This window comes from Pagrus pagrus (genome assembly GCF_965226575.1).
Source record: "Pagrus pagrus genome assembly, chromosome: 5".
Classification (NCBI taxonomy): Eukaryota; Metazoa; Chordata; class Actinopteri; order Spariformes; family Sparidae; genus Pagrus; species Pagrus pagrus.
Genome location: NC_140189.1, coordinates 14,636,058 through 14,662,920, shown reverse-complemented (window position 1 = coordinate 14,662,920; position 26,863 = coordinate 14,636,058). Strand labels below are relative to the sequence as shown.

Here is a 26,863-nt window from a genome sequence, read left to right as displayed (position 1 = left end):
TCATTTTTGGATCTGCAAAGAGCATTTGGCAGAAATTCTCTTCCTGCAGTGTGATTAGAGTCGCTGGGTAGCTGGTAAAGGAAAATAACAGGGTAAATCATGTCACTGCACTGTCAGAAAATGACTCAGATTCCACTGAACACACCGGCCAGGACGAAAGAGGAAAACTGAGAGGAAAACTGAATGTACTGAGAATGCTGAGGATAAGAAACTTAAATGTGCAATATGTTAGAATTAGCCATCTGTTCAATTCATACAAATGGAGCAACATATCACCAGAGCAACCGCTAACAGCTGCCATTGGTTAGTTATCTCAGTTAGCCATGCAGCTAGCGGTCCAGACTGCGTATTTGGAGTGGTATTGGGGAATAGGATGGGCCTGGGCTAGCTGGTTAGCATGCGAACTTCAGTATATATCTCTGCAACACTAAAGGTTTTTTCCCTTCCACTTATGTTGATCATTCTAATTAATTATTAATTATTTTGAATGTTGTAATCTTAAATTCTTACATATTGCAGTCTGAATGGTTGTTAGACAAAAGGCTACTTATCAAATCTGTCTTACTGTCACGCCGTCTTCCATTGAAACTAATATCCAGATAACCCCTTCCCCACTGTCAGTTTATATGAATAAATATGTTCTGTCTCTGCATCAGCTCACCGCTGAGGTTAGTAGCTAGTTATTTTTACTCTGGACTGGACTTAGATTTGATTTGCAAAGGCTGCTTGATCTCAAAGCTCCCATAAAATGCTTTTCCCATGCTACAGTACAACTGACCCTTATGTCATCCAGAACTTACTAAAAGCTTCCACCCATAGCTTTGCTGTGACTGTAACTGCAGGAAACACTTTGACTTAAAAAGAAAATACTTTCATTGTCAAAACAAGATCAGCCAAGGCCAATGCTTCAAACTTCATGAGGAATAGAACAAAGATTCTTCCAATCTGCTGCAAAAGGTCTGATGTGTCTATAAAGAAATTGTGGTAAAAAATTACTTTCCACATACTAGTTCAATACCACTGTCTGTGTTCAGCACGGAGCTGGAGCTAGGAGGCAGTCAGCTTAGCTTAGCTTAGCATAAAGAATAGAAGGGGGAGGCAGCTATCCTGACGTTCACTAAAGTTAAACGTATGCAACCAAAAACTTGGTATTTAAACATGGTATTTCAACACATTTCAACTTGATGTTTTAAGCGAAGTCATGGCGAGCAACTAGCCTATATCCTGACAAAAAAGTATTCCATGCGCTCAGCACTTTGCTACGTTGGTTTTTAGGTAGCGACCTCTGGCAGCTGTAGTAGTTATTACAGCTGCGAAGGAGGAAGTGAGGTCACTGTTAAGCTGCAATGGTCATTTTGTTTGGTGATATATGTTGTGTTGCAGACACTGACAACCTATTCAGTCATTTCGCTATCAGAATGTGTTGTAGTTTTGACAGAGCAATAGCTGTTTCCCCTTCGCTAAGCTAGGCTAATCATTTCCTGGCTCCAGTCTCCTTGCACTCGATACTTATTGCAAGGATATAAAACTAGCGTTGATCTTCTTATCTAACTCTCTGAAAGACACCAAACAAGCCTATTTCTTTCTTTTTAAGATATTATCTATTCCTTTCTACATCCTCAATGGTCCAACAGTAAATAATGAAATCAAATGAATGGGATAATGAATAAGTCTTTATATATCTATGAGGGGAAACAACTCACAAAAAAGGGTTGAACACAGCACGGACAATAAATCTTCTGTTCCTACAATATTAGCCGAGGCTCTGAAGGCAAGCCTTTTACAGTTCTTTCTATTTATAATAAGGTCAATATGATGTAACATATGCCATTAGCAGGGTACTTTCATTCATGAGTGCGTTCATTTTTTACGTAGGTGGGCCCAGTGGGAATTGGAGTCCTAATCCAGGCAGTGTTTATGACATGCTGTACCCACTGAACCACAACAGACTGCAAAGGACAGATGCATTTACGTCCTGTCACAGTGTCCCCGGATGGATCCCAATCATTTTTCTTAAATCTTTCAACGTTCGCACACAAATACTCACAGTGTTTATACTGCGGCTTTCCGTCGTGAAAGTCAGAATTATTGCTCGCGGATATGATTCAAGATTGTTTTTTGTGGCATTTAAAATACGAGACAGCTGACGGTAAACAATGATAAGAATGATGGGAGGCGAGGGAGAGCGCTCTGTTGGGAATAAAGTGGTGGTGAAACCCAGGTTTTTGGAACATTTTTCCTTACATAACCATGTATTTTTAGCAAAGACCCCTTTTACTGCAGAGTTACCGATTCACCCTGCCCTCCTAAACTTTTTCAGTCACCAGCCTCCTCTGAGAAATCTACAAGCTGCCAGCTAAACTCGAATCTCAGAAGTACAAAGTAACGCGCGTGTGTGTGTGTGAGTGCGAGTTATGCATGAGGCTGTGGCCTGCTGACCCAGGAAAGGGCATCCTGTTTTACCACATCCACTGCCGAGAGATGAGACAGGCCGGCTAATTAGCGATCAAGACAATTAAAAGAGACTTTCTCTTTTCCTCTACCAGACCTCGCCTTCAACACTTAATCCGTCAGCAAGATGTGAGTGGGAGGGAGAAAGAGTGGAGAGGCAATGAGAGGAAAGGGGGGGGGGGGGATCATAGAGACCCATGGGAGGGAAAAAAAGACCCAGTTTCAGGGCAACAGACAGTTTCTTTAAAAAGGAAAGAAAAATAACAGAATGATGAAAGACAGAGTGGAGGGATAGGAAGAGGAAGGTAGAAGAGGAAGGAGGGAGGAGCAAAAAGCAGGAGAGAGCAGTGGGAATACCAGACAAAATGATTGACAGGTGAGGCGTTTGTGTGTGTATGTGTGCATGTTACAGCAGTATACGTCGATGTGATCATTGCGTGCGCTGGGACTGCTGGATGACATGTGCATTGTCTGTCAGTGCAGAAAGATAACTGACAGAGCTGTCACTACGACGAACACACACACATGTATACAGTACACACACACACACACACACACACACACACACACACAGCGCTGCAGTCCCATGCCACAGATCACTGTCTCTGTCTCCGTCTGTCACGCAGACATTCACACGGAGGGAACCAGGTCAGACGAGGTAATTAACACATCCAGGATTTATTTCCCAGCATGTGGCAGGAACAGAGAGCGACACTACCTGTCACACACAGGTTACACTGCTACTCGGCCTTTTTACACTTCACTGATTTTATTTCTTTTTTCTTTACAAGTTTTTGAACCATGGTGCTGTGGTCGGCCAGGTCAGAAAGGATCTTTACTGCCATGAACGCTGCGAAACAGAATTTCTCTGTTATGAAATCAAGGTTTTTGAGATAAACTGTTGTAAGTTGTATTATAGTGAAACTTACTGTAATATCATACTCATTATCATACTGCAAAAAAAACATTTGACAGTTTTCCACAAAGCTTCTTGTGATGTCACAGAATGCTTGCATGCTAGCAAAGTAGAGCTAGTAGCACAGCTGGCTAGCGTCCACTGTGCAGGTGACACATAAACGGTATATAACGTTATATATATAACATTATGTATATAACATAATGTATATAACGTTATGTATACAACATTATGTTTATAACGTTATGTATATAACATTATGTATATAACATTATGTATATAACATTATGTATATAACGTTATATATATAACATTATGTTTATAACGTTATGTATATAACATTATGTATATAAGGTTATGTATATAACATAATGTATATAACGTTATGTATACAACATTATGTTTATAACGTTATGTATATAACATTATGTATATAACGTTATATATATAACATTATGTATATAACGTTATATATATATAACATTATGTATAACGTTATGTATATAACATAATGTATATAACGTTATGTATATAACATAATGTATATAACGTTATGTATATAACATTATGTATATAACGTAATATATATAACATTATATATATAACGTTATGTATATAACATTATGTATATAACAGGAAGCAGGTCTTGTACGTCTTGTCAGCTGCTGTGATGGTAAACATTACCCAGACGCTTGATGCTTTCAAAAATATGTCCGAAAACAGGTTTATCCATTTTAGAAATATGTTAAAATATGATGGATAGATATGATAAATGCATTATCATCAAAGTTTATATTTCCCTCAACAACAGTGAAGAACATATACATTTCAGTTGTACCCTGAACTGTCAACATTATAGATTTCAGATATTTTTCTCAATCTCATTTTCGCCTGATGTTATACCTCTGATAGCTCAGAGATGGCACCTGGGTCGGTCAGTTTTTCTGCACTTCTGACAGATTGTGGTAAAATGCACAATTTTGAAAGAAAGAAAGAAAGAAAGAAAGAAAGAAAGAGAGAAAGAAAGATGATGGACAGATAGGCGGACAGATGGATGGATTGCTGAGGATTAATAGCAGTGGTGATATCAGCAGCCGGCATACTGTCGATGTTGATATTTTTATGTGAATGAAAATGTAGCAATGGCAGCTTTCTTTCCTACGACTCTGCTTTCCTTCTGTGTGTGTTAATGTGTGTGTGTGTGTGTCCTGAAGTAATGCTGATAGCCAGAGTAAGCTCTGGGAATTTAATCTCAGCAGAGCTATGCTGTGCTCCCCTGATAACTAAACACACACACTCACACACACACCAGCTTCTCTCACACAGCCTCATCACCCTCTCATTCATTTTCACTGCACACAACTTCAGTAACACTCTCTCTCTTCCCCGACAACTGCTATTCAGGTGCCCATTAGCAAGGCATTAAACCTGCAACTGAGCAGTGTTGTATGCTAAACCTAACCGAACAGCAACCACTTCACAACAATAATCATTATGTTGATTGTTACCATGAAGATGTTCATGATTAAGGTCACTCGACAGCCTCTCCTGCGCGTCCAAAACATATAAAGTACAGACAGCGTTAGATGGCAAGTTAGAAGCTTAAAATGCACAACGTGACGTGCAAAATGTCCTTATAAAGTAGAATGCTCATCATACGGCATCCCGTGATATCAAGCAGACAGCTGACCCCTATCTTTGATGAATGAAGGTTAATAGCGAGGGTTATCGTGGGAAATCAGACTATGTAGTACTAGGATACAATAAATAAAAAAGTGCAATGGTAGATTGCAATTTATACGTTCTAATGCTAAAACCTATGGAACTGTGCTGAAATTATGATATTTGGTTTCATTTCATTTCTAATTTTCGGGAAGCCTTATATTTAATGCCAGTAACAACGGAAAGCTGTTCCCAACACAGCGGCAGCAGCAGCCAGATGTTGAAGCTGGTCAGTGGATTGAGTTGAACATGTTGAAGTTTCTGTGTTCTGTCGTCAGTAGGAAGAAAGGCTCCAGTCTGTGTAAGTCATCAAGAGAGTTTCTCGAGCTGCTTCATTGAAAATCAACTGGAGCCTGACTTTGTGGACTCATGCTGCATTTGTGTCTTATGGGAATAACTGTCAGAACAGTTCAAGGCAGCCGCTTGGAAATATATTTTAACTCATTTGAAGCCATGAAGACACTTTGAGCAAAGCTTTCTCTACATTTTGGTCATGTGCAATCGGCTTCTCCAACCTAGACACTCACGCTACTGTGGCATTTTACAGTCATAGACTAAATCAAAGCATGTTTTAACTGAAGTGAACTCATCATTTGCTTTTTACTGAAACTGATGTTTTGTAAATAACACAACGTGTAGTTTAAAAGGGTATATTTTTTAGAAGCAGCTCAGATGAACATGTTAAATGGAGGCTTTTATGTTGCTGAAAACTGTCCCAATAGGCTGCACAGGTGTTACTAATAACATTAACTGTGGCAGTGAGCCAGCACATGCAATAACAGGATCCAAAAACACAGCACCTGAACGGTATTCAGCTGTCATCATAAATACGTCGCTAAAATTCCCTCTTGTCCCTTTCAGCTCAATGTCTTATACAAATCACTTACTTTAATATGTTCTTATCCCACCATTACTCCCACAACATAGTTATTTTCCTATTTAAATTGATGGATTGACTCAGAAAATAAAATATCGTTATCCACTGAATGATCCAGGATCTGATTTGCATTCATGCTTGCTGGTAAACTTCTTGGTACATTTTTATGTGACAATGACTCTCTTGGCCCAAAGGGGGCAGCAAGCTCATTTTCTATCCCTGCCCATGCGAGTTGATGAGCGTTTCCGTTATTCCAGTGTTTGCCAATGAACATTTTCACGGCGGAAATTAAATGTCAACGATAGCTCCGTTCTTTCAAGTGTCCCACTAAGCTAAGACACAGCCCTGGAAGTAGCTCAGCTAAATGGAAAGCAGCCGTCATTAATGTAATAAATCCCACCTGTGCGTTTTCTGCTTTGACAAGTCAAAGTGTCTAAAAACAAAATCCTTAAATTATTTTGTAGTAATGGTAACACATTAATTACAAGATATACCATTCCTGTATCTGTGTATCTGAATCGTGGTGAACTAATGGCTTCCCAGTAACAACTTCTAAATACTGGCGTTACCTCAGACCTGCGGCAATTACTTTTTCCACAGCTAATTTTGTAAATTACTTTGCTTGTTACCACATGTTGAGGTCACCTGCACTGTAACAAGATGAGCAGGCAATAGTCTTCTTTTTTGCTCATGTGCAACAAAGATTTAGTCGCCCTGTAAACAAACGAGAACATTGTGTAGCGTAGCATGAGTTCAGGCACAGCCCTGGAGTTAAGCCTGTATTAGCTGATTAACATCAGCTGCTTCATTCACGCTTCGCAATCACAGGCTCGTTCTCAGCTGTGTGGCTACCAGCTGACAGGTTGCTTCCAATCACATTCATGTAGGTGTACAGGCAGCCGTTATAACTTTACACTCCTCCTTTGTTCATCCCAACGCCGCTCCCTCCACCACTCTAGCCTCATCCTTACGTCGGATGTTTGGTATTGTTGATTTGGGTCAACCCAACACTTAGAAACACAATGGAACACTAAGACATGTTCAACTCAGTGTGCAAGCTGGTAATTACCAAGCAACACATTTGAAATTTATTTGAAATTACCCCCAAATTAACACAATAATGAATTCTTGAAAACAACAACATGATTTAGTGTAATATTTGGCAATTTTCCAACGAGCAGTTAACAAGTAACTGGTAGCCTAATTTATTTGACACATTTCCAGGAATCTGCCTACTGGTTTCTGCTTAACTTCTGCTGATCATGCACCGGTCCAACTTCTAACTTCCCCTCAACAGACCACTAAACTTCAGTGAGTTGGTCCAGCTTGATTTCTGACTAGTTTCTGTCTAACTTCTGCTGGTCTGAAAGTTTAAGTACATTTCTTATAACCATTTACATTAGGTGTAGACCCATTGTCGGTCTGGCGGATTATGAGGGCCCATATTCAACATTTCTCTGATTATCAGTATCTGTGTTTTTTGGGTCCGACTGCCGATCAAATAAATACATTTTAAAAATGCAGTACTTTGGTTCTGACGCAAAATCCTTTCTCTGTTAATGGTCACCACTCTTTGATCTCAGTGTCCATCACACCATCTGATGTCCAAAGTAATAGCCGATCAGCACAGAATCATCTGAATTTGCAAAGTAACTAGTTGCTAAAGTTATCGGCTAAATGTGGGAGTGGAAGTATTAAGTAGCAGAAAATGGAAAAACATCTCAAAATTGTACACAAATGCAGCACCTAACGTCTTCAAACCACTCACGTTAAATGTCACTCTTTGAATTTTGAAACAACAAAACGTCAGCAAATACATTTATAACAGGAAATTTCACATTTACAATCACTTAGGTGCCTGCGTATAATAATAATGGAAATTAAAATGCCATAGTCAGCAGAGGTACAGCAGAAAAGAAGCAGAATTTGGAAGTTTCCCGGAAATGTATTAAAAACCTGACCAGCTATTTATTAACTGCTTATGGGAAAATATCAGAATATTATTATTAAACACATCGGGGTAATTTTCAATAAGATTTTAAGTAACTATCGTGGTAATCGGGGGTAATTTCAAACAAATTTTAAATATGTTGCTTGATAATTACGACCTACCTACCATGAAAACCTGTCTTTTTGCGTACACACAGTTTCAGTGTTGCTTCCAAACAGAGTTTTATGGATCCGGCCCGTTGGTGCTTTTGTTCCAGAGAGTATTACATCAGCGTCAGAAACAAAACTGTAAGCATGTAACCCATGCTTTAATTAGTGACACCTCGGCCAATAATGTAGCCATTATGACGATTGCTTTCAAAATAAATCACCTTGTTAATCATTTTTTTCTAAAAACTGTACCACTGCTGATTATTATACCGTTAGCTGAAGTGGTGTTATAATAAGCCCTTCATATTTTCAATCTTTGTGTTTTATTTAACCTGCATTTAACCAGGCAGCTCAATTAGGAATAAGCCCTTGAACGCGTTTGTGGTGTGTGTGTGTGTGTGTGTGTGTGTGTGTGTGTGTGTGTGTGTGTGTCTGTGTGTGTGTGTGTGTGGGATAGAGCGAAGGGATGAGGGGGTAGAACGAGTGTTTTGGAATGACAGGGAGAAGTGAGGGGGATAATGAGAGGAGGAGGAAGAGGAGGAGAGGGGGAAGGAGAGAGGAATAGCTGTCAGGCAGCAGACAAAAGCTTTGTTTGAAGTGTCAGTTCAACGACGCATTTGGTGCGTGTTTGTGTGTGTTTTCTGGTTGGTGTGTTCATTCAGACGGCATTAGACATCAGAGAAATATCAGCAGGCATTCCTGGATAGACAGAGGAGAAGAAGAAGATCCAGGATGGCTTCAATATGAAAATATACAGCTTTTAGGTTTCTGTAGGTGGATGGGAAGAAGAAGGAGGATATCAGAAATCACTGCTTTGTGTCTTTGTTGTCTGACACGAGAGCAGGTATTATAATGAGACACAGCCTTCAAACACATTGTTACCTCCAGCTTTGTTTTAATGCACATCACACACAGCCGTGTACTCGACAATGATGGATAGATAAATAGACCGAGAGCGAGGACAGGGCAGGAAGAAGAGAGGACTCTGCAGCTTTGTGTGTCACATCATACTGCAGGAGAGCTAACAATGACACACAAACATAAAGAAATCACACAGTATGTGAAAGAGCTCCCTCATTTACATATGTACATATTTTCTTTGCGTTCGTTTCTTGTCTTTTGTTTGTGCTCAGAAAACAGCGATCTCAAATCCACTCGGTGAAAAATGTGTTCGATATCCTCGTCTTTCAGAAACAGCACAAATACATGACAGGTTAAGAGTCAGAAATACTAAAGAGTATCGATGTGAAGTCTTTAAAGTCTGGTGACATTGATTGGCAAGTTATAGAGATTTACTACAGGCACCATACACTTTACATCACAACTATATGTCTGACAAACAATGGATGTACTTTGTTACAAGTAGCCATTGATTTAAATTAATTTTACATAAAATATGATAATCTGACGTAGCCCGGGAGGTCACATGGAAAGGTTTTTTATTCTTCCTAATCATATCATGCACGCTTTTTGTGTGCACACGATGCACTCACACTCTGGCTCAGTTAGCTCTCGCAGGTCCACTGCATTTTGGAGCGTCAGGAGGAAGACTGATGAAGTTAACATGTGTTTAATGCCACTTTCACATCGATATGATACTATATGCATTCATTGTTAATTGTTTGTCCTGATTGGCAGTAGTCACTGCTGCAACCTTATTTCATAAATGAATTATTACCAAACTACTGTTACCTCGACAACTCGTCCATCAACATGGCTAGCATACAACCGATTTACTAAATAAACACATCCACGTCTCCCGGGCTTCGTATAACCTAATGAAACTTGCTTGAGTTATGTAATCCATGGTCATGTGAGCACACGGTAGAGGCATTTAAAGCTAATGCAAAGATGTAATGTGAATTTGCCTATATAGATGTTGTCGATGCGATTTGTACATTGCTAGCTAGCCACAGCTAATGTCTATATGATTGGTTCATTGGCTGTTAGGGGACAAAAAATACAGACTGCAGAATTTTGCAAGGCAAAAATTGATATTGCATACCTCCACCAAGGCCTAACAGTCCTCTTTAATTCAATCAAGCCCAATCCAATATCAGATAAAACATGTCTAAATCCTCCAGATCTGGATTGTAATGTGCTCACTCATACAACGCAAGAAGGTATTTTTACCAATGTTAAGTTCTTTTTAGGACAGTACGAGCTGTAAATTTAAATATATACATTTAATATTTTTTATAACTTTTTTCAGCCCTGAGAAGTGTCTGTGGTGTTTCTCTGTGTGTAGCCTGAGAGGCTGGACCCAGGGCAATAAAATCCTTAAAAGCTGTCGTCACTTTTGCTCGTTAAGCTTTTGAGCTAACAGTAATAACTGAAGGCGAGTTAGATGACTGTATTAATGTTTCTATCAGCTCAGCTCGTCGCTCATTTGGACAGTGGTGACCACAGTCACAAAGACACAGACCAAAGTTCTGTCATTAAATCTATCATGATGGTAAATTACCATTTCTTCAGTGAGTTTGCAATATGGTAAAGGGAGAACACCAATATCTTAACACAGTGCTAAAAATGTGTGTGTGTGTGTGTGTGTGTGTGTGTGTGTGTGTGAGCATATATTAAATCATTTGCCTCTTTCGATTTAGGTACTCTAACATAATGGCTTTTTGAAGCCCGGTGAAACAAAGGATTAAAGAGAGCGAGAGATAGAGCGCCAACGAGAGAAGACAGAGGGAGAGAGGGATGTTGGAGTGTGTGTGATACAATGGAAACAGGCCACTCAGGCACATTTCTGAGTGCAAACACTTTTGAGTAGAATGATTGTCGGGGCAAACACGGACTCTAGTGACTCCAGAGGCCGTTCTCACGCCATCTCATCTCTCTCCAGCCATCACGCACCAGAACTGTTAATGTCTGAAATGACCCCTAACTGATTAAATTCACGATGACATGCCCTCTTAAAATATATCAACAACTTCAATTATTCTGCCTAAGGTGTGCGTGATGGATATTTTTCACAGTTTTTCCAGTGGTAGAAGGCAAAAGTAATTATTTTTTTAAAAGTTTGAATCCGTCTTAAGAGTCTTTTTTAGCTTAGTCCAATTGCACATCTGTGATGATGACCTGTTCTTCCTTCAGACTACAGGAAGAGCATTGTCAAAGATGTGCGATAATTCACAGCTAAGGTGTGAAGATTCATACTGTTTTCATTAATAATGGAACATGTACTCCCTTTTATTAATTAGGCGCTGCTGAAAAATAACCAGATGAAATGTAGGAAAGGATTTTCACAGGTTTTTAAGAAAAACAAAGATGCACTAAGACAGCGGAGAGATGCGTCTTTCTGACTGTACCTCTGGATTACTGTGGTGATGCTGTTAAAACACAACAAGCTCAATGACTCAGATGACTGATGACTAAAATGAACTGACATCATTTTGGATTAAAGCATGATTTCAGTTTTTCAATTATTAGAGAACATTGAAGATTACATTTGCTGAAAATGATCCATATGTAAAACTATTGTATCCTTAAATACATCTTCTAGTTACTAACTCCTGCAGAAACTAAATCGCTCTATATTTGCTGGATGTGTTTCATGCTGATCAGAACAAGTGGTGCTGACACAATTAGCTGATCAACCACATTTTTTCATGACTGATTCATTGTTTAGGTAATTTATAAAGCAAAACTGCTAAGGGACTGCATAAAAATGATTTGTGTGGGGACAAGAGCTGGACTTCATGCCTCATAAATATTTTTTTAATATAAATATTTGTTTGAACAAAACGTGCTCGATGCATTTCCTTCCTCATGAAACTTTTCCAGAGCAGATTTTTGACAATATCTCTAATCGTGTATTATTTACTGTATATCCATGTCATTTTGCCATTGTTTTTGAAGGTGAATTGTGAATTTTTGTATTTTTGGTTTACACCCAAAAGCAGTTGATCTAGTGCATTGTTTAAAGGAGCAATTTACATGTATTAACGCTGCAGTGGGTGATTTTTTTTTTTTTTTTTCAAATTAAAATGTTAAATAGCTCTTTATTCCAACAGTAATCACTGTTACAGTGTTTGGTCACTAACCCAAATCAATTTTCTGGTATCCCTGCCCACTTTATCCAATCAGGACAGAGAACTCCATGAAGAGGCGGTCCTGTCTGCGCTAACAGAGAGCAACAACAGCTAACGTTAGCTTAGAAATGGAGTCCGCTAACATAAACTAACAACCAGCTTCCAGCACAACAAAGCTCCACAGAGCCCCTTTAAAAGTCATGTCCCTGCATCCTCATGTGTATGCAAAACAGGAACACCAAGTGTAAAAACGTTGCTCTATAGCGCTCCTACTGGGCAAAAATGTGAGTTTAAACGTTAACACATCACATTCTCATATTTTGTTAATGAAATAAATATGAATGTGATCACATGATGCTGTGGATTTCATGAATGTCTGTCATACATGAATCAAATGTGCTAAGTTGCAATAAATTCAACATAAAATATGAGAGAAACATTTTGAAAATAAAACCGTTCCATGCTCGTCAGTAAACAAACAAAAAAATAGACATAACCCCCCCCCCCCTCTGATAACATCCATACAGTCCTTAAGCATTTACTGTTTCCAGCTTCTCACTTGTTGTTTGGTATCGTCATATATTCAATATTTTTGGGTTTTGGGACTGTTACTTTCACCAGCAACATTTTGAAAACCCAATAATTATTCAGTAGGATAAGCTGAAATTGTTGTAGGTGTGGTTTTAAACCTGCAGTGCAGTGTGTAGAACACATAGTTTTACAGATCAAAAACAGATTTGATGTAATTACCAATAATTATCAGTGAATTACCAGCCCTACTAAAGTTTTCTGTGCACTCCCTCACAGTATCTTCTGCCTTCACTGTGATTTCCGCACAGGCTCTCAATGAACTCTGATTACACCCAGCAGTGCTAATGTTTTGACGCTACAGAGTGCTCCTTCCCATCATCAGATTTCAAGATTTCTTTCCGCTCTGCCTTTGATGTGCAACTCCCAAGCCTGCCTGAAGGGTGTTTTCATGTGGCAGCAGGCCCAATGACTTCCAAACTGCTCCGAAAAAAAAGGAAAAACAGCACGATGTGAATCACTGGGGGATATGGGTGTGCAGTGGCAACAATGACACTGTATTCCTGACAGTATTCCACAGGAATGAATCACGCTGAAAGGCTACAGGTTGCTTCTCCAGCTGACAACACAACAGATGACACAGAATCATAAATGATGGTGTGAAGACAAACCTGATTGCTCACTGTTGCCTTTTGAAAGGAAAACTGATTATTCCCTGATTAGCCGGATCACTGATAAGGGCTTTTTCTTTTTCTCCTGACTTTCACCTGATAATGAGGGGTTAATAATTTAACACACACTCAAAAAGCAAACCCCCTCCTCACACACGTCCATACTTAATCTGCAGACTATTAACTGATGAGAAAGAATTAGCGCTTGGTAATTTAGTTAATTAGATAATGAATGAACACACTTCACTACATCCTGTATTCTGTGAAATCAGAGCGGGGTAAAAAAAAAAAAAGAGAAACAGAGAGACACAGCAAATTATCAGATAAGAGGTTACAGAGAGAAGGACAAAAGATGGAGAGAGATGGGGGGAGGAGAGGGGGAGACGGAGAGAGAGTCAGGCAGAGGCATCTGGTGACGTTAATGTTTGCCTCCAAATGCTCCGAGAGCCGAGCTCTGGAGACATAGTCTGGCTAAAACAAACACACACACGCGCACGCACACACACACACACACACACACACACAGAGAGAGAGAGAGTGTCCCTCAACGTCTTTCTCCAAAACACTCATTAGGTGTTCATGCACTCACACACACTTGGCACGCAGTTGCACAAACCCACACGCAACCATGCAACAAGCCTGCATTGGCGTGCACACAAACACACACAAACACACACATACACACATACACAAACACACACACACACACACACACAGTGCGATAAGAAAACAATGTTGGACAGGCAGTTTATCATAAGGGCAGGAAGAGACAGAGAAAGATTAGAGACCATCCCGGTATTCACAGGAACATAAACACTGTGTGTGTGTGTGTGTGTGTGTGTGTGTGTGTGTGTGTGTTAGCACGATATCCAGAAAATGACTCAGAGGGAAAAAAAGGTAATTTTGGGGGAATTAAATTTAGATTAGGTTGACATGAACTTTGCGTTTTTTTGTGTGTGTGTGTGTGTGTGTGTGTGTGTGTGTTTGTGTGTGTGTGCCTCCAGATCTAATGACATTATGTTTGTTAATATCTGTATCATATAATCCTTGTGCTTTAATCTCCTTCACTTATATCCCCGCATGTATACATTTTTGGCCGTGTGTGTGTGTGTGTGTGTGTGTGTGTGTGTGTGTGTGGCCCGTTAATTTCCACAGTGAATGCAGTGTTTAAGGCTGTTTATATGTTAATGAGATCTGTCATCTAGAACATAATAGCTTTACTAATGTAATCACAGCCATTATCACGCTTATGATCTCTGTCGCAGACATTATCGCTGATGTCACATGCTTGTCAATGCTGCTGGGATCCTCTGACAGTGTCCCCCTCACTCCTGTAACACACCGGCCGTTCACACGCTGTTGACATTTCTTGTCGAGGTATTATGAGATTCTGAAAATGTAATTGAAAAGACAGGCGTGTAATCCTCATGCTTTAATCTCACTCATTTACATGTGTGTACATGGCCACGTAGATGCATACATTTGTTTTGTGTTGTGATGTCTGTAAACCAGCAGGTAGTGGAACAGTGGATTCATAAGCAGTTATTAATTACCTTTTATTGACTTTCTGATGTTGTAAAATTGTGTGTGTTTTGATAAAATATTCAAGGTAGGCATGAATATGCCTGTGTTCAATTTTCATTTTAAAGGGCGTTTACTCATTTTGCACTGCCAAATCACACTATTGCTTCTGTTACTGCGGTCTGTGAGACTCTTAGCTAGTCATTTCATGTGGGTAGTACGCAGATGACTGACAGCTCTCTCCAGGTGACCGTTCTGGATGTGTTTTCAAATTCCTCCTGAACTATCCACTCCAATTTTATATGAGCCATGCAGTCTGGTAGAATCAAGCTTTAAAGTGTAACTACTTTGATGAAGAAGAAATAACTGTAATTCATAGTTTAAATATAATTTATGTTAAATTTATGTGACAAAACACACCCTAGCTCAATTTATCCTCACGACCAGTAGCCACTTGACAGCCAGTGTTTAGTAAGGTTAGCAAACTTTAGATAGAAATTACTAAGTCTGTTTTCTGACTTTATGATTCTTCTTTACTTGTCTACATTTTGGCATGTCAGAGATCAGGAATCACCTGATGATCATGTCTGTAAGGGTATGACATGAAAGGCATTGTTAGCATGCTAACCAGCTAGCCCCATCCAGCCCAAAGTTCCTGTGCCAGCAGTGGACACACAAACACTTCCCCCGTGCTCCTAGCTCATTGTCCAGACTGCTAGCTGCACTGCTAACTGAGCTAACTAGCTAATGGCAGCTAGTTGGCAGCAGTGGAGGCAACACAATGAGCCATAAACATACTACATATTATTAGGTAATAAAGTTGATAGGGCAAACGTATAAGTGAGCATTAATCTATTTACATATCCAGCAGATACAGAGCAACATTCATTTGCAGTTGTTGTCTCTGGCCACCTAGTAAATGTTAGCATCACAGAAAACCTGTCGTGGGCATCGGACATCTCTATCCTGGTTAAGAAAGCTCAGTGTTCTCACCAGCTTTTACAGAGGAGCAACAGAAAGCATAGGACTGACATGGTTCATCACGGCCCAGGACAGGAAGGCTCTACAGCGGGTGATTGAAACTGTCCAGAACATCACTGGTACCATCTACAGAGCATCAGTGACATCAGTGAAGTGAGATGTCTGTACAGAGGCCAAAGGACACTAAAAGACAACACCTACCCCAGCCAAGGTCTGTTCACCCTGCTGCCATCTGACAACAGACTAAGTATCCGCTGCCGTACCACCAGACTACAGAGCAGCTCCAGGCTGTGCGACTACTGAACTCATCCTCAACACTCAAATTAAAATTTTTCTTTTTTTTTTCATGACTCATTGTTAATCCATCCATTTCATTTCTGTCTTGAGTTGTATCATAAAAGGACTACATTTCATAACTTTGTGTTGTGTATAAAATTGGATATTGTACAGGCTTAAATATGTTTGCAATGCTGATTTTAGCCCTAATTGGGCAGAAGGTGGCATTTAAATGCTGCAATACTAGAGTCCGACCAGTGTATTGTTTGGCCAATCACAAATATATCTGTGTACATACTGGCCAATATGAAAACATCTTGGTTTCAAAGAAAAAAATAATATTACATATCTTTGTCGGTGTTTATTAACCACATTTGAGAGATCACTGCAAAAAATTGGTATATACTGGCTGATATATCAATATAGGACTTTTTTACTCCCTAATATCGGTATCTGCATCCAACCTAAAAACTGCAAACAGTACGGGCTCTACTGTATATTTCTAATTTGGAAGCATGTAAGTGGTTCATCATACATTGGCACAAAATATCACCTACTGACAGCTTTACTGGCTGAAACTACCCATTGGTATCATTAAACCTAATACACTGCGCTATGTACAACAACAGAACAAACTACCCCAAAGTAAAGCCACAGATAGCTTTGTGGTATTTTATGGTACTCTCTGCAGAACTGTCATAAGGCTAACGACGCTTGATGGCACCCTGCTGAGTGAAAACTACCTGTTGTAGTTGTAGGACGAAACACAAGGAATAATGAATGGGCAAAAGCCAATTATCCCCCTTCAGCTGCGTAAATAAACTACCCTGCTGTTCGTATATGACCTCGTCTACGCTGCTGCAACACTCCGCCTGTCCTCCTTTTCCTTCAACCAATCTCTCTCTTTCTCAGTGTGTGTGTGAGTGTGTGTGTATGCGTGTGGATGCTTTTGCCTGCCAGCATTAGCAAGCTGTACTGGACACACACAGACACAGAGATAAACACACACACTCACACACTCACACACACAGTACTGCCTGCCAGCTTGTATATATGCAAGATAGACGAAGGAGCAGCATGTGTGTGTGCGTGAGTGTGTGCATGTGTGTGTGTCTGAAAAAGATAATACAATTTTTGGGACTCCGGCAGCAGTACCTCTTCTTCTATGTTGCTATGGTAACAAGCTCCGGACCAGAGAGTGAGAGCGAGAAAGATGGATAGAAAGACCCCCAAGGACACACACACACACGCACACACACACACACACTGCAAACATGCCTCCACACCACCTTCCCCTCTCTCTCTCTCTCTCTCTCTCTCTCTCCCTCTCTCTCGCTCGCTCCCTCTCAGTCTCAGACAAAGGCTTTTCCAGCCAATTATCCGGTCCCAGCACATGAAGGGTTAACAGCTGCTTGGTGTCTGTACCACAGAGATTTTACCTCGAGCCATTTGGTCTTGGCTGTAATCGCTGCACACTATTCTGTAGCGTTACACGTATGCCAACTATGTGAAATAGCATTCTCTCATTGTGGGAAATTGCAATAACGGCGTCCCAGCACGCACACACATACACACACACACACACACACACACACTACATGCCAGCAGTGTGACACAGTCTGACTAACCACATACCAGCTGACCATGCTGGGACTCATTGTCACTGTATTAATGTTGACTCTGGATCGATATCTGGTGACTCTTAATTTAATATGACTTATTTAATTTGTATGTCTTTGATGAGCCAGAGTTAATATTTCACTGGGTGTTGTAATTCACTGGCTCAGTAAATATATGTTGTGGAAGTAAAACACTTCCTACTATTTTTGATTTATGAGTCATTATGGTAGAACAATATGGCAACATTGATTAGGTGACAGTGGTCAGCACTCTCTCCTCACAGCGAGGGCGTTCTGTGCTTGAGTTTGCATGTTTTCCTCCACAGTCCACAGGCAAGCCGGTTAACTGGTGATTCTACATTTGTGAAGGTGTGAATGTGAGCATGAACGGTTGTTTGTCATTATATGTCAGCCCCGTGATAAACTGGCAACCTGTCCAGCCCCACACGACCCTCCAAAGGTTGAGTTGTTAAAGATAACGGATGAATGGATTATTGCAACACTCATACATCATGAAGTGTCAGAATCAATAAACCAGGGTTTATTACAGTAGCTCAGAATCAATATATCGACATCTTTTGGCAAACTTTCTGAGAATTGGTCGGCATCTGTTTATTTGTCATTACGTGCCGCCCGTGCCGCTCAAGCAGTTTTAAGTATTTTCTCAACATCTCAAAAAGTACCATCACCATCACCATTATTTGACATTGCAGTCAGTAAGTTGTTGACCAAAAGCTGCAGCAGCCTATTTATTCTTGTTTTATTTCATTTTTAAATAACAAAAGCAACAACAAAAAAAGCAAACAGCTTAAGTTTTACTTCAATGGACTAAGGTCTCCTGCTCATTTGTTATTTGGATAGAAACTGGTCTTCAAGATAAGATAAGATTATTAGCATTTATTTGGTATCATGTTTTTGGCCAGTTGAGGTTTTTACTTCAAATTAATACACAAGCATATTTCAGTCATAGTGGGTTAAATTGAGACAATACTTGAGCGCCTCTGATCCCAGTTATTTGTATTATTCTGGTGTAAATAATGTCATTTAAAGGAATTTCCTTAAAGTGATGATCTTATGCTGTGGACTAGTTGTCTATTTCCCACTTATCCTCAGCTGATTTTTTTTCATTTATTTCGTACTGTTTGTTTGTATGTTTCATCGTTCCATTGTAATCTTTTGTAATCTGTATAGCTGGCACTTATATGTTAAAGAATAAAATGAGAAAAGTCTATGGTGTATAAATAAATAAATAAATAAAAGCACTCATTTTAGCTCTGATTTGGTCTCCACCAACTCCTGAGGGAAATAAATCTGGCTTATTACTGTCGGTGCCTCATGTTGTCCAGCTAGTCGCTGACCTTGTCAGTGGGCTGTGCTGGACGGATGTAAAATCAAAACAATGAGCTGAAAGACACCAAAACGCTCCATAGAGCACATCATTTGCTGTGAGTTTGTAACTATGACCAACAATTTTAACATTGCACATAGTTATGTGATGTTAATGTCAAATAAAATAATAAAAGGATCAGCTTTAAAGCTTGATTTCATTTTCAGCTGTCATCTCTATCAGTGCAATTATCACATAGCACATGATGTAATATAAATATGAATTTAATTTAAATACGCAGTAATAAAAACCCTTAAAAGCTTCAATTGAATTATGACTGAACAGCAGGATACAGAAAATGCTTTTTCATTTCAATTGAAGACATTCATGTCCTATTATGTCAACCCTGGAGACAACACAGCCTCCCATCATCAGGCGGCTGAACTCAAAATATAAGACTGAGTATGACGTAGAAACACCAGGACTCCTGTCATTTCAATCAGACATATCATATCATTTTTTTATCTGTCACAATATTATAATATTATATATAGTTTTTAAATACATTAACCTCAATTAAGCGCCTGAATCCAGATAGATTGATCAGGTGGCTGCTGTAAACACACACACAGCTGTCGGGGATCTTGTGTGAGCATGTGAAACACACACGAAACATGCATGGAAATCATTTCTCTTCCCAGGAGCAATCCGACCCATCGGCACAAACTTCAGCTGCGATGAACTTCTTAAAGACAATCATACATACATCACAAAGCCGGGGTCTCTGTAGACCCACTTCAGTGTATTTACATTTAAGATGGTGTTGTGTGGGTGCTGGAGGTATCACCATGCTTACTGCCTATATAAAGGCAAGGCCACGCTGGTGTTTGTTGACTTCTCAAGTGCACTCAAAATGTAGTGTGCAGCCGTCCTGTGGGCCACGAGCTGCTTAATGTAAACCCTCCGCTGATCCTGTGGATTCTGTCTTTGCTAACAGCAGGTCAGATTTAATGGACTCTACACACTGTATCACTATCAGATCTATTGCTACAGAAAAAGCCCTGAAGATTCTGTGTTATCACCGGCGCTGTTTACTTTGCATACAGATGACTGCAGGAGTACAGAGCCCGATGTGTTCGCTCTGAAATACTCTGATGACACTGTAATCCTGGACTCATTTAAGAGGCTCCTGAGTGCCGCCGGTGCTTTCGCTTCCTGGAGGAAAAGCAATCACCTCCATCTGAAAGCATCCAAAACAAAAGGAATGGTTATAGACTTCCTGTGTAACCTAACACCCCTATCAAATTTGACAGCGGATAGCCAGGCCATCGAACAGGTGGATGAGTGTCGGTACTTCAGCACTGTAACTGGCCAAGGGCTTCACTTTAAAGAGCAATGAAGAACAGATCCTCTCAAAATGCCAGAAAAGGCTCTTCTTGAGAAAATGCAGGTGTCTATATTTGCAAACGCCTGTGCCACAGGCCTTCAACAGATGTTTTACCAGAATAGCGTTGAGGGTTGACATCACAGCCTGGTTTGAATCTCTGTCTGAGCCACAAACAAGACATTTAGTGGAAGAATCGTCAGACAAGATCGGCCAAACCTTACAGCAATCTACCAAAAATTATTCTGCAAAAAAAGACTGAACAGGACCTGCGGACTGAAACCTCAGACTATAAACTGAGTAAGTAATGCCAGAAAAAAAAGAATACAACATTTTTTCCTTTGGGGTGATCACTTAGTTTAGTCTGACGATCACGTCCAGTCATAAATTACATGTTGGACTCCGACCAATCCAAGCTTTCTGTCCAATACGAGTTGTGGGAGGTAAACTGTTGATCAACAAGTTTGTGCTTGAGCCTGAATTAAAGTGGCACCGCTGACAAACTCATTCCTTGTTTTCTCTTACATTTGTTCAGTTGTGTCACAGAACACATATGAGGTTGTTAAACTAGGTGACAATAGGGCTGCAGCTTTTTCAAAAAACAGCGACAAATTTAAAATAACATATCAAATTAATTTGGATGTATGGCGCCCCTGCTGCTTCACTGCTGTTATCAATCATTTTTCAATCTATGGTGTTGATTGAAAAATTCTTCCACATATTAGTTATTAGTTATATTTTATTGAGCATGGCTTGCTAGTTTTCTCAATTTACGTTAACAGACACCCATAAGTAGGGATGCACGATATATAAATATGGATATAAAGATGGATAAATATCGGCTCCGTATTGGGAAATTTATATTATTTTTTTTATCTCGGTATCTGTAAGATTTGTAGATGATAATGGAGCGGATACTATTGAGCCAAATAGCTTTCACTTAACAACTTAACAAGCACAGCATCTGCACGCTGCAGTCTTATCAGACTGTGTTAGTAGAGCTATGAAATATTAAATCTTCTTTGCTCGCTACATCTTAGCCTGTTTACCCTTAGGTGTGCATAAACTAGAGGTCATGAACTTCATTTAAAATATAAAAATGTGAAATTATCAGTAATCTTATTGTTATTGGCCATGAAAAGCAGTTAATTAACAATCAACTGAAAAAAAATCCTTATCATGCATCTCTACCTATAAGCAAATTAATTAGAAGGGCAACAGAGAACACGGTGGGTCAGATGCACTGCAGGGCATTTATAAATTAACACACAGCTAATTTAGAGCTTACTCAGATAAGTTAAAACTTTATGTTTCTTTCACTTAATTTTTTCTCTTGTCACAGTGTTAGGTTAGGTTTAGGCACAAAAACTACTTGTTAAAACATCATGTTTTGGCATAAAAGTTGGTTGCTAAGCCGTTCCTAGGCCACAAACATGGCTGGTCTCCTTATAAATTATCCAGTGGTGTCACACTTACAAATGTTGAAACACAGACTCTGGCTTGGCAGCCTTGTCGCCTTTAAAGTTGCAATATGTAACAATTGGCCACTTGTCAAATAGGGGGCAGTATGTCGCCAGAGTAACGGCTAACTAGCTGTTAGCTAGTTAGCATTGTGTTGGTGTTGACGTCACTAGCGCAGGAGCTTTGGGCCAGGACGGGCCGGGGATGGCTAGTTAGCATGCTAACTTCAGAAGATATCTCTGCATAAAGATAACCACGACCCTGTAGCAGTTTGTTTCTGACTCAACAGAGCTAATGTACATCCACCAGAATCCTCCTGCTCATCTTCAAGGACTTTCACAGCTCCCTCCACTAGCTCACGCAAGCTAAACACCTTGCATAAAAATGAGCTGTTAAGTTTACAGTGTTAAGATGAAGACTCTCTTCAAACAGTTACTACAATGACTAAAAATAAGAGCAGTGAAAATACTTCCGGGAATCAGTATGTGTGATAAAATTATATAAATCTCTTCCTGAGTTTAGACTTTTCCCACGCAGCCCAGGTTTAGAAGAAATGTGCCTCAGTAACCTCAGTAAAAGGCTCAAACTGCTTTTATTGACCTGAAGATAAAAGACTTTTAGTAACAGAAAACAGAAAGTCACCTTTTAAAAGAATGTCAAAATACGATGAAAAACTGTGAATATGAGCGGAGGTGAAAGCACGACGACTCAGACATGTGCTTCATCTCATCAAAACATTTAAATGAGGCATCTCAGAGGAGCAAACACTCGTTCTTTCTTTCTTTTTCTTTGTCAGTCTGTCTAGTGGAGCAGTATCTGAGGGCTCCAGGAAAAGGGCCTGACAGGACAGCCGTTGTTTTCTAGGTCAGTTCTCCCTGCATGGCAGACCATCAAGGCCACCCACGTACCTGGTCGCTACACCGGGGATATGATGTTTTGAGAGGCCTCGTTCTTCAGCAGATTCAGACAGACAGGGACTTTGTGTTCTGTCAGTGTGAAAACCTCAGACGGGACCTGGAATCTGTTTTCAGTTGTTATCCCTCCGCAGGCACAGGCTGGCTCATGGTGATGTGGCGTTACACACTGACACAGCCAGCTCCAAATGAAAAAAATACAGCACTAGTGTGGAGTCAGACTGAAAGATCAGTTTGTCAATACACTGGGCAGACATTGTCCTGCTATTACAAGCTGGATACCGTCCAGTCAGTGTGATCACTCTGGCACGATGGAGTCAGATTGATCCGTGCTATAAAGGGAGGATTTTAATCTCTAGGGACTTGTTCAAGTTTTGAGAAATATGTTTATTCACTGTCTTGCTGAGAGTTAAATGAGAAGAGTGATAATGCTCTCATGTAAGACAAGCAAATCATACCCCTGCCAGTGGACCCCCAACGGACCTTATTTTAATACAAAATATGTGAAACAATGAGCAGCGAGAGACAAATTATTTCTGGATCCCTTTTGAATAGTACCGTGAATCACAAGTATGAAGTTTGTCAATTTAAAACAACTAGCTAACATTAACTAGTAATGATGACAAATGTAAACGTGCCACTGTAGGAACAGTGATTACAGCGTCCAATAAAATTAGCTTTTTGCGCCATTGAAGCAGCTTTCACATAGATGGGGCTCTGCCTCCAACTCTTAATAATCTTTAATGTAACATCCTTGAATGAGAGGGGTATCAATTTTCAGTGTTTCATTAACTAATTCAAATGCAACTGTCTCACAGCATTTCATAAAAAAAGATACTGTATTACCATTTTAATTTTATGATCCTTAATTCCAAGTACTTCATCTAAATGCAGCTTGATAATTCAAGTCAACTTTATTTATATAGCCCCAAATCACAAATTTGCCTCCAGGTCTTCACAATATGTTCAGCATACAGCACCCTCCATCTTCAGACCCCCAGTTTGTTTTTCCAAAGAAACCCTTCACAGAAGGCGGACAGTGCTGATTTCAGATTTGGCTTCATTGCTTAACATCTCTAATCTCTAAGGTACTGAACACTGCCACAAACTACTTATCTGGAACTTCACACCAGAGGTTATCAGTGTAAATATCACTCAGACTACTACACGACATGACAGCTGTTGACAGTTGTGAGCGGGCAAGTTGCAAGCACCCCACACATCTCAAAGGTTACTGAGAGGCTACAAAGCAGCAGTGAATCTGGCAGCGGCTAAACAACAGCCCCGGCTTTTTCAAGGCACCGGCCACGGGTCACAGTTTGTCTCAGTGATGGAGTGGGAGCGGAGGCAGAGAAGACAAAGCAGGACTGATGACCGTTTTGTTGAAATTGAAGGATTCAGAATTTTTTAAAGCTTAAAAATAGCAGGAACTTTGAAAATGTTCAATCCCTGTATCACCTACAGAGCACTGGTAAAACACAATGTATGAGTTCAGAAGTAAAACCACACGTGTCACACTATCTAAAAATGGGTTGTCTGACTTTTTTAGGGCTCGCTAACAACTTCTTAAAAATTCGGCGAGATGATAAAGAAAAAAGTCTTCCGAAAGTAATTACAGCCGGAGTCTCTGCAGAGCGCTGTGTAACATTATGGAGATCTGCTTTTAGTCTCTGGAAACAGGAAAGTCGAACATTATCTCTGACTAAAATAACTAAAGCATGATATTATAAAATAAATGAGGAAAATATTACAAATCCCCATGAAGCCAAACGACTTCAGTGTGAAGGATTTACTCTGATAACATGGTGATTATAGCGAGAGAACAAGAGCGATAGAAGAAGAAAACCTGAGAGAAGAAGAATAAGACATAGAAATGAGACGGATAAAGGAAGAGAAAGGAGTGAATTAACAGCATATAGAGAGCCGGTGGGAATTATGTGTTTATGCGAGAACTTGTGGGAGGCGATGTGTATGTTAGGCTTTGTGTTTATGTGTTGTTATTTACAGTAGCATTAACAATTTGACCTGGTTTCGCTCCTTCTTTCTTTTTGAGGTTGAAGCCCCGCAGGGTGTGAGGCGCCATTGTTTCTGCTCAGGTTTATCATCCTTATTATTCTCCTCCAGCTGTTTCACAATTCCCCCCCGGGAGCCTGGATACTTGTGTATGACTACATATCTAATAATGATGTGCAAATACTTCAAACAAATGTTGCTCCTATTTGTCTAACGGTGGCGCTAAAAATAATGCTGAGAGCCCAAAACCCACCAAATATAAATGTGTGCGACTTAAATATCCATTTTTATGGGATTATCTTCCAGACAGTAGGTGATTATTAAGCTTCTGATGTCTTAACATTAAGTGGTAATTATTATTGATCCACACCTAAATAATACATAAGACCTGCTTAGGGACTACTTACAAATTATTATGGGTGGAGGCGGGGTACGCCATTTAAAATACTGGACGAATCACACTCATTAAAAAAGTGACACTTTATAATAAACCTCCTCCAGAAAGCGAAACGTATTTATCTCCTTTTTTCTCTGTTGCCTGTTAGAAATCTTTTATACCCTCTGAAATTCTTTTTTTTAAAAGCTCAGAAGTCATTTTTATTGATTTTAATGATTTAATCTAACTATTTATTAACATTATCTATTTTTTATTCCAATAAGCTCCTCTGCATATTTATGTATTCACTCATGTATTTATTTATTTCTCTACATGTTACTGTGTGTTTTCTCTTGTGTGCACAAGCTGTTCAAATAAATTGCCCCCGGTGGGATTAATGAAGCCGTCTGACTCTGAATCGTTACTAAATAGTTCATTTATAGTTAATCAGACTTAAGGTAATAGTTATTTCACTCTTAACAAACAGTCACATGCTTTATAGACTATTAAGCAATTGTAAAGGTTTATAAACATCAGTTACAACATTAATAATGTTTATACAAAATACACAGTGTTACAAAGTGTTCTTAAAATCAGTTGCAACTTTTGCAACAATTGTTTAATACATTTTTTTTTTTTAATTTAAGTGAAATAACTATTAACTATAGTTAATTAACAATAAATTAACCATTTAACACTGATATTCATAGTAAAGTGTTACCTTAAATGGTACTAATTCAGTACTGCTGTACTTTTTTGTGAAATTTGAAGTAAGGTGTTACATCTTTTTCTCTAAGGAAGACGTTTACTCTGGGTAGAGATTTGAAAAGTCAAACTTCAAGTCGGACCCCTGAACACAGCATTAATTTTAATACAGTCCCTTAGTCTTCAATGTGTTTGATCTCAGGTGTTGCCAACCTTTTCATCTGTGGCCCCTTAAAATGAAACAGAGTCTACCTGGTCACAGGTTGTATCCTCACTGTGAACACGAGTTGTGATCAGTTCCTTCTCAGATTTTGTAATAACTTTTTTCTTTTTTGAAGAACTTTTCTATTGAATTTTTCTTTTTTACAAAGCAGAACACTATTTGACGTATGACCTCCTGCCTAAAAAAATAAACAATTCAAATTAAAATAACATTTAAATGAAACAGTGTAGTGATAAAATAGTGAAGAAAAAAAGAAAAGAAAAATTACTTTTCATAACATTTGCAGAAACGCAGGATCAATTATAGAAAAAACATAACAGTGATATTTTTGTGGTACTCTGTTATAATAACACAATTCTGTTACAACTCATATCACTTAGTTAAACGCCTAAGAACAATGCAACAAAATCCCACCTTTGTGCAAACGTCTCCGTCCTTCTGGTTCTCAGTTCACTTTTTTTTTTGAGCAATCAATCTGCAATATGTGCCTCTGTGCTATATGTCTCCTGAGGCACAGGCTATTATAACAAGGGGCCTGGAGGGACATTCACTTACAACACTGACTGGGTAGTCCTAAAGAGATTGTGTCATTTGAAAGTTAGAATTTTTAAAAGTCTAGAAAGTATCCAGCGAAAGTAAATGAAAAAATGAGCATAATTTTAACTTCCTTTTAATCAATCAATCAAACAAACTTTATTTATATAGCAGCTTTCAAACAAATGCTTTACAAGTGACTGAACATATATAAAACGTATAAAAACAGG

The 26,863-nt window shown here is 39.3% G+C and overlaps 1 protein-coding gene across 2 annotated transcripts in view; it reads right to left on the bottom strand.

Moving 5' to 3' along the window:
• Window positions 1-26,863, bottom strand: part of aff2 (AF4/FMR2 family, member 2) — a 173,382-nt gene that overhangs the window by 125,211 nt on the left and 21,308 nt on the right. The gene's annotated exons all lie outside the window — the stretch shown is intronic.